Raw genomic sequence first — 6,000 nt, 5'->3', positions numbered from 1 at the left:
TTTTACTAGGTGAAGCATTTACCACTCTAATTAGCATTACCACTCAAAGGCTTTCATATTGGGGAAATAAGCACCAGCGTCCCACGTGCTCCAGCTGAAGGGAATCTTAAATCATGATTAACCAGAGGTCGAGGGCAACAAGGGTTTAGACATTGATTGTTTTCAGGTGACCTGTCATCATTCCTTCAGGGAGATACTACTGGGCTGAAGATTCAGTTCTAGGTTGTGAGGAAAAGATAAAACCTGAGTTTAGCACCGTGGGCTTGTAAAAAATAACTTTTATGACATTTATACTTCTATGGGTTTTATAACAAAGTAGGTTTCCACAGAGTGCTAGTGAGTATGGCAGCTTTGGATAAATTTCAGAATGACAGACGACCTGGGTTAGAGGACTACTCAGCTACAGAAAAACGTCAAATGGGAAGGTCTTTTACATGGGACAAGAAGATGTAAATTCTTCGGCAGGAGCGCCAAGTCTCATGGGTCCCAGGGGCTGAATTCTCTCCTCTTCAGTTCCAACCTACGAAGGTTCTGGTGGGTGCAAACTTGGGAAGAAGACACAGTTGCGGACTCAGCCTCCAGCAGCTGGAAGGCGGGTGCGGAAGCGCCGCGCGCATGCGCCCTAGCAGCCGGCCGAAGGGAGGAGGGCCGGCCCCAGGCTCACTCCCCACCTACTCCGGCCTCTTGGGCCCCTGACACCTGGCCCCGAGAGCGAGCGCGCCCCGTGACCGCGCAGGCGCCTGCGCACGAGCGTTCCGGGCGCGCGAGCCGCGGGGTTATTAGAGGTGGAGCGCGGGGAGAGCGCGCTACCGGAGACGGCCGGCGTTACGGCGCGAGCGTGGTCACGTGGCCGCTGGTCACCGCCGCCACCCCTCCCGCCCTGTTCTCTTTCAGGTCGGGCCGGGCCCGGCAGGTTCCGCGAGCTCCCGGCAGACTGAGGGAGAGAGAGAGAGAAAGAGACAGACAGAAAGAGGAGGGGAGGAGGAGGATTCAGGGAATAGGAGCTGGGGAACCCATCTGCGCCACAGGTAAAACAAAATAATGATGATGATGATAATCGTAAAAAAGCCCAAGCCCTCCGCCTTCTCCAGTGTAGCCCCTCACATGCAGTCGCTCCCGCCCCGGCTTCTCAGGACTGGTCCTGCCTCCCCTCGCGCCGCCGCCGTCTCGGGAAGGCCCCAGGCGGCTGCCGCCCGCCTCGCGTCTGTGCGCCTCCCGCAGGCAGCTGGGGGGCGGGCGGGGGCTCCCACGGCTCCGGGGCGGGCGGGGTGCTGCCTCCGGCCAGCCTGCCTTCCCTCCCGCGGGAGGTCGGGGGCTAGTCTGGAAGGCCAACCTGCTAGAGGGCAGAGCTTGGTGGCTGCAGTAGGGCTTCACTTCCTACTTGGTCATTTTCCTTGTTCATTTCAGCCCTGGGCGGCACGCTTCCTTCGCAGGCCGGAAGCGAAGTGGGCCCGGAGTCCTTCAGCCTTCTAAAATGCAGCTTTTAGAATAGAGAAACCTTGCCTTAACTTTTCCTTGGTTTGTTGTAATACGACCTCAGCTTATTCACCTGTAAGAACGTGCAAGTTTGAGGCCTATCCATTGGGACATGTGGAAAAACTTTGCGGAGGGTGAAAGTTGATTTTTTTTTTTTTTTTTAACTTTCTGGCAACAGCCTTCCCAACAAGATTCTTTTCTTACACGTGACCTAAGGTTATGGTTAGTACCAGTTACTAAATAGTTGTAGTTCCGGGAATATGAACTGTTCCAAGTTTGCATCTTTTAGATGTTATCTTCCTTGTAGAATGACTTTCTGGACAGAGTTGTATTTATCAACTCTGAATTGGAGTAAATCCCGAAATTTTAACTTACGAATGCTCTGAAATTTCTATCACTTTGTAGTAGTCTTTGTACATCAAAATGTAGTCCCCCCACCCCTCCAAACTGTACATTATTAGTGTTGGGCTATTGCACAAAATAAAAGCAGGAGTCATTAAACGTAGCGTTGCTGAAAAATCACTGAACACCTTTGTCGGTGTCAAATTTATAACCAATTCAGATTGGTTATTTGTTTTTGGACTTTTCAGATTCCATGTGTTGGTGATTTTTTCATACTAAATTTCTGAATTCACATGTAGTCGAACACTTAATTATCACAACGATCTGCAGCAGTGTCAGAACATTACTCAAACCTGAATGTTCATAGGAATCACTTGGAGCTCTTGTTAAAAATGCAGATTCTAATTTAGTAGATCCTTGATGCAGCTTAATATTCTGCATTTCTAAGGTAATGCTGGGGGAGACAACTATTCTTGAATACTAAGGATGTCTAAGAAATATAGTGATGTGGTATATAAGTAAATAATCCACCCTGGGTGTAGAGGTGGCTTGGAAGAAGGGTCAGATGACAGGGTGAACTAAGAAAACTTGCTTAAGAAAATCCCTTGTGCAGAGTAAGCCAAGTCCGGATCCCAGGGGAGGAATTGAAGGAGTGCTGATGCCTATTCTGTGTGCTCAGGTGTTTGCTTCTTCTCTATAGAAGCTTGATGTGCTGTCTGAAAACTTACTCAGATATGAATAACTAAGTTTGGTCAGTGTATAGGCAAGGAATCATGTGTCTGAGTTATTGCTGATATGAAAATTTCTTTTATTGGTAGAAGTAATTTCTGCTTTCTCTCCAATGCAGTAGTGTACTCAATTGGGGTAGTGTATTTCTGAGCTTTGGAAACATATAATGTAAACAGTCATTGAGGGTATTGTAACTGGATTCAGATTTTTTTTCTAACTTTAATAATGTAAAATAAAAAGTATAAGGTCACACAGATCCTTATATATTTTATGTATATAAAAATGGTTCCTTTTTTAAATGGTGCTGGGATTGAACCCAGGGCCTTACACTTGCTAAGTACTTTGTAAGAACTTTATGAAAGTATACTAGCCACTACTTTTAGTCCCATAATATTTATCATCTTCATTCTAGTCGTTACTTTGCCTTTGTTGCTTCACGTTATTAAATTATATGTGTAACATACTTTTAAAGCACTTACTAAGTGCCAGGCACTGCTCTAAGCACTTTGCATATTTTAACTCATTTAATACAACAACCTTTAAGGAAATGGAAACAGGGTAAAGTAGCATACCTAGGTTTACATTGCTAATACACAGCTGGGCTCTGTTTGACTTCAGAATCTTGGTTTCTAACAATCTTCTCTATGATGCCTTATTATTTAGTAAAGTAATGATATTGTTTTATATTATTTTTCTAGTATTGTTGAGAATTATGAGCTTCACTTTCATTTTTTATTTTGTTATAAAATTTTTTTAGTTGTCAAGGGACCTTTATTTATTCAGATGAGGTGCTGAGAATCAAACCCAGTGCCTGATACATGCTAGGCAAGCACTCTACCACTGAGCCCCTTCACTTTCATTTTAAAAGTAAAAGTTATCATTGTTTTATTTCCTGTTTTATCCCACCAAAAAATGAAAATCATCAGTGCTTACAATCTTTTTTGAATAAGAAACTGAAATTTGTAAAGTTGTATTCTGCTTTTTTTTTTTTTGCTGGATCAGTGTCAATTGGTTTTTACCTCATTGCTAAATGTAAAATATGTACTTCCTTTTGACTTTGCAAGTTTTTAATCCTTTATGCTCCTCCACACACGCACACATACATGCTATTTATTCTATATTATTTATCCTAATATTTAGGTTTTAGTGGTTGACTGAGTTTCTTTGTATTAACATTTAGATACAGGGATTGACTTGGTCACTGGCTTTTTGGTCAGTAAGAACAATAAAAAGTAAGCAATGGTTAATACACACACACGGGAGGGGAAAAGGGCCTTAACCACTGAGCCAAATCCATGTTTTGAGACCCCATCTTGCTAAGTTGCTTAGGCCCTCCCTAAGTTGCTGAGGCTGGCTTTTAACTTGCAGTCCTCCTGCCTCAATCTCCTGAGTCGCTGGGATTACAGGTGTGTGCCACCATGCCCGGCTAGTATTATATTTTAATACTGAAAAAGTAAGGACAACCTCAGAATGAAAGATTCTCTTTTAAGTCGAATAATTTGTACTTCATAAAAATGTTAACATTTTATCCTTTCTTCAACTTCCTTGTTTTTACACCTGAGATAAGGCATTTCGTTCAGCTTGGATAGATCACTAGGATAGCAGTGCCTACTGTATGTGTACTGTACTTGAGAAATGTTAAGTTTTTTGATGGGTGTGGGATGGGAAGCAATGGGAGAGTAGGAAGAGAGGAACTGTGGGCTGCTTTTAGTAGCACCATTTTCTCTATTAATGGGGCAATTGTGAGTTTGGGAAGGAAGTTGGTATAAACAAATCTCAGGTGTAAAATGCTTTCTCAAAAACACATTAAATGTTTAGGAAAATGTTTATCTTTCTACAGATGTCATACAAACATTTAAAAACAATGCCTGTGCAATGGTTTAGTAACATTAAACATTATACAAATTGAATAATAAAGAGGCTGAGAAGTAAGGTGGCAGCTTGGGAGGCCAAGGTAGGAGGAGCACCAAATTCAAAGCCAGTCCGTCAGAAACTTAGCAGGATAAAAAAAAAAAAAAAAAAAAATTAAAAGGACTGTAATGTGTCTCAGTGGTTGAATGCTCCTGAATCCCACAAAGAAAACAAACTAATTGTTGGTCACAGTTGTCCAGATTCTTTCTTTGAAAATTAGAGTAGCTTTGTCCTTGCTGCACTGTCACTTGCTGGCTTTTTCATTTCTTACCCTGATGCTGTGCATGGCCATACCTGGTCTGCTGTACTTCCTGGACTTCACAGCTGAATGGCCACATCATTACTTGTAGACTCAAGGGAGCATTTGTTGCCTGTCTAAATAATGGAAGACTTCTAATTTATATTTTTAGTTATTATGTAAATATTTTCACAATTTCTCTTGTTATGTCTGTATTAATGCCATGCTATCCAGTTACTTAGCCTCACAGTGCCTCAATTTCTCATCTTTAAAATGGTCATAATGATAGTAACTACCTCCCAGGATTGTTTGGAGAATTAAATGAATGAGTGTGTATGTATAATATTGTGTGCATGTATGAAATGCTTAATGCTATCATGTAGGTGCTAAATATTGTGGATCTTTAGTGTCATTGACTATATCTACATAAGGCTATCTGAATGAACTGAATGGAAGTTGTACATTTTTAAAAAATATTTTACTTTTTAGTTGTAGTTGGACATAATAATACCTTTATTTATTTATTTTTTATGTGGTGCAGAGGATCGAATCCAGGGTCTTGCACGTGTTAGGCCAGCGCTCTACCGCTGAGCTACAACCCCAGCCCCAGAAGGTGTACAATTTATCTGAGATAAACCTGTATGGACCAGCCAAGAAAAAAGCTTATACTTTTTGGGTGAAAATACAAAATTGGTATATTTTTATTCTTTTGGGAATTTAAATATAAATATGGTTTGACAGGTCAGATCTTTAAAAAAAAAAAAAAAAAGTTGTAGAAAAAGATGTCTTTGTCAGGCACAGTGGTACATGCCTGTAACCCTAGTGACTCAGGAGGCTGAGATGGGAGGATTGCAAATTCAAAGCCAGCCTCAGCAATTTAGACCCTGTCTCAAAATAGCTGGGGATATGGCTCAGTGGTTAAGTACTCCTGGGTTCAACCCTCAAATATCCCCCATCTCCTCAGAAAAAATGTCTTTGATATTAAAGAATTGAAGTATTCAAGTATAATGTGAAGCCTAGAACAGGATCACTTTTTTTCCCTATAACTTTTACCTATCTTACCCAGTTCTTCTGCTCCTTGAAATGATTCCTCTTTCTCTTCATCCTCCAGACCTGATCTGTAGGCTGTTATATGAAACCATGGTGGCATATGTATCTCAGATGTAAAAAGTTTTTTGGAATTCAGAAAGTTGGGATGGCTCGTATACTATCTGTCATGAAAATCAATCATCCAATAATTGTACACATGAATCTTCCTAAGAAATTCTATATATTTACATTAACTAGAATAACAAAGAATACAA

General features: G+C 41.4%; 1 protein-coding gene across 13 annotated transcripts in view; it reads left to right on the top strand.

Moving 5' to 3' along the window:
* Positions 1-844: 844 nt before the first annotated feature.
* The window catches only part of Tbc1d5 (TBC1 domain family member 5), a 517,207-nt gene continuing 512,051 nt past the window's right edge, over positions 845-6,000 (top strand). For 8 of the 13 annotated variants that reach the window (XM_071619394.1, XM_071619380.1, XM_071619386.1 and 5 more), the window contains exon 1: positions 846-1,028. The gene's annotated coding sequence lies outside the window, so the exon portion shown is untranslated. Of the gene's footprint in view, positions 1,029-6,000 lie in introns of all 13 variants that reach the window. The other 5 variants (XR_011709183.1, XM_071619401.1, XM_071619396.1 and 2 more) reach the window with 3 other exon arrangements.

This window comes from Marmota flaviventris, chromosome 1, assembly GCF_047511675.1.
Source record: "Marmota flaviventris isolate mMarFla1 chromosome 1, mMarFla1.hap1, whole genome shotgun sequence".
NCBI lineage: Eukaryota > Metazoa > Chordata > Mammalia > Rodentia > Sciuridae > Marmota > Marmota flaviventris.
Note: the sequence above shows the minus strand (reverse complement) of the source record. Positions and strands in the feature narration are given on the sequence as shown.